Genomic DNA, 3,477 nt, shown 5'->3' on the forward strand with positions numbered 1-3,477 from the left:
CCAACGCAACCCCTACCGGGCAGAAATCCCGCTCGCGAGTCAGGATCTCACAAGCGACCGTGTAGGCGACGAAGTACAATTGAAGCTTAATCGGACACTAATGATAACCTCTGAATGGCCTCCCACTTACATTCACACTGATAATTAAGGGTGTGGAAATTACGAGATGTTTTGCCTGTGATTTATGAATGGAGACTTCAGCATATCACAGCAAAATGTTTTGTGATCCAAGTCTTTAGGTAACCATTCAATTACGGTTTTTATACCACCCTCTTACACACCCTTCTACCTCATACTCCCAGATTGGCTATAAAGTTTATTGAGTGGAAAAAATATAGTGAACAAAAATGTCCCCATGTAATGTAAGATTCACAGAAAATATAGTTGTTTTTTCACCTTAAGGTAACCTGAACGTATCGCATTCCATCAAGTTCCTCTTTTATTTAAGGCAACATAGCCCTCAAAATTCAAATCCTAACAGTTGTTTTCGATCATTGTTTCAAAAGTTTCCTTTCCAACTCATCAGATGGGAAAGAATTAAGTTAGTTTGGTTGAATTTTGGTGCAAATAAGTGACAGGCCATCTGTATGTGAACAAACCGTTTGCGGATGAGTTGACAGAGCAAAAGTGACGTGCTGTTGGCCGTAGTTCAAACATGTTTCGAGCACGTACCTTTTGAAAGTAAGCGACACAGTTTAGCCAGGCTGGGCTGAAAAAAGAACGGGTTGTGTTCACACATAACCGAAACATGCGGGCAAATTCGATGGTCTCAGCTGGCGCCACGCATCACAGTCGGCTTTTCAAATGGTCCAGGAGAGACCGTTTGGAGCGTAGGATTCGTGCGGTTTAGTTCGACCAAATATCCCCCCGATGTTCTCTTAAACTCACTTCGCTCTCCTCTTTAAGTGGTCAACCTGTTAAAGGTCCGTTGGCTGTCTCAAACAGGTGCCTTGATGTCTGGTCAATGTCTTTGCTACTAAATGCAGGCCGAATTAATTAATTGTACAGTTTCGCACACTGGTGCAGCCATTGTAGATTTATGGGCCATATGGTAATGTGGTTCATAGTAAGTTGTTCGACCACACGTTCCGTAAATGTATCAACCTCATGATCCAGACGCTCATGACAATGACGTGAATGGAAAATCCGCAATTCCCAAATGTAATATCTCTCACCGACTTTCCAATGTGCCCGTAAAAGGTCCACTGAGCGATTCGTGATGCATACTATCAAACGCAAACTGTGCATAATGTCTTTAAAAAAACTTCTAAAATATGCCATTCAGACCTTAAAACTTGAACGAAGATCGAAGCAGTATATCCGATCAGAGATATTGCTGTGGAGAGGACTGTATGACAAGGAATTGTATCACAAGAGCATAGCGCATGTTCAGAGTGGTTTGAGTGAGTTTGAAGTTTCCATGTTAACAGTGGACCTATGCGTAGAGCTAGCAGATTCACCTTTTATTCAAAATCTAACTTCGTTTTCAGGCACTACGTCCGGTTTTGTATTAGTCATAAATTGAAAAAGAAACCGTCTAGGGTATCTGAATCCTCGTCATATCCTTATCGTGTCACATCCTGTCTTGATTATCACTTTTTATAACGTGTCCCATTTCGTCCGGTGTTTTCTTGTTTATCATTCCAAATTTCGTTTTGATGATGGTGAAATTTTGAGCATGATGACACAAACGTACATGATTTCCCACTTAGCTCACTTCCTCGAGGTTCTCTCGATAGAACGCGTCGTGAAAGGCAGACAAAATGAAACGCATACACGAAGACGGGAAGCCATTAGATTTGGTCACTTTGCATTAGCCCCCTCCCTGTGTGGCTGGCAAACATTAGATCTTTTCGTGTCTTAGTTATACAATCTGCTGAGATTCACTGAACGTACTGGTAGATATATGCAAATCCCTTGAAGACAGCGAGTTGTTACACTTGTGTCAAGCAATCGGACGGTCGTAAAATCTGTTTTTCCTGCCTGTTTCGAAAGTACACTTGAGCGCTGAATGGCGGGTTGTGAAAAATTCCAGAATCAAAACAACAGATTGAGGAGAAAAAACTGGCAAATGCAAGCCTGTCGTATGATCTCACTTGGGTAAACATTATAGTTTCTGTTACATCGTCAGTGAGCAAACTTGGAGGCCAAATATAAAATCACCTCCTAATTGACAGGGTGATCTTTAACCATGTGATCCCTTTTTCAAGAAGACTAAAAGTGGTCTTTTTTATGGGAGAAACTACTCACGAGGTTGCTGAAAACTCTTCGACGACCCACGACCGGTTTCGCGCTTCTTGGGGTTCATCAGTTTGGCGCAACCCCCGAGTTCCCATCAACCTTATGTTCTACTTGAACCCATATTGGACTGTTTTTGAGAAATACACTCATTTGCAAATCAATTTGGTCCTCAGGAGAGACTCAACTGAATCTCTCGTTCATGATATTCTACAACTGAATGTGCTGCACACAGGCTGCCTCATGTTTTAGTTGGTACGATATTCGAGATATCGCAGTATATTTTTCATGAAGGAAACTACTTACAAGGTTGCTGAAAACTCTTCGATAGCTCACGACCGGTTTCGCCCTTCTTGGGTCTCATCAGGTAGGCGCAGTCCCCGAGTTTTCGTCAGCCTTACGTTCTACTGGTCTTTTTTTAATTCTAGGTAATCTGATGAACCATCATGAATTTTGCTTAACTGCTTTCTAACAATGCTTCTTTAATTACTGAGTATTATTCCATTCGCCGCAGTGCACCGGTGTTTCAGAAATGTTTCGGTATTGATTATATACCACGGATCGGTTGGGGGCTCCCTTATGAGCCGAACGGTCAACAAACCCAACGAACTAAATCAGGGTCCACCACCTTCAGGTTTCATAGAGAAATCAATGTATGACCAAACTGTCTGGACATATTTCGTTATATATATATATGCCTGAAAAGCATCGACAGTTCCAACCCACCCACAAACACTAGCAATACGCTTGCAAAACCAGTGGTAGTGGAAAGAAACCAGGCTCAAGCGCAATTGCAGCACACTTGGCCGAAACCTGTCATATCGTAGACAAGGAGCAAGCCTTCACCATCATATACCGGGTACCTCTGAACGGACGTATTCAGAGTAACGAAGTGACCGCTGTTGTGTTCCGGATTTTACACTGCTACCATAGCAATCAATCTGGATGCTGTTCACCCTTTGTTGTCTCTGGTTACGGCTGTTTATGAGTCTATCCTCTAGGATCGAATGACTCTTCCGTTGCAATCTTTCTTCCAAGAACATTCTGAACTGACGTGAACTGGCAGTGGTTCCAAATGAGAACATGTTCGTTCTTCCTCGATGTATATGTTTTTTCCAACTTGTTTAGAAAGTTTCCAGCTTAACTCGTTGTTTAATAATCTGGCAGTCAATGGCTGCATCCCTGTACCAGGTCTTTTGCTAACTTGGAGGTAAACCGGTTTTTCTACCTTCCAATTCG

The sequence above is a fragment of the Opisthorchis viverrini genome (assembly GCF_000715545.1).
Source record: "Opisthorchis viverrini unplaced genomic scaffold opera_v5_102, whole genome shotgun sequence".
Classification (NCBI taxonomy): Eukaryota; Metazoa; Platyhelminthes; class Trematoda; order Opisthorchiida; family Opisthorchiidae; genus Opisthorchis; species Opisthorchis viverrini.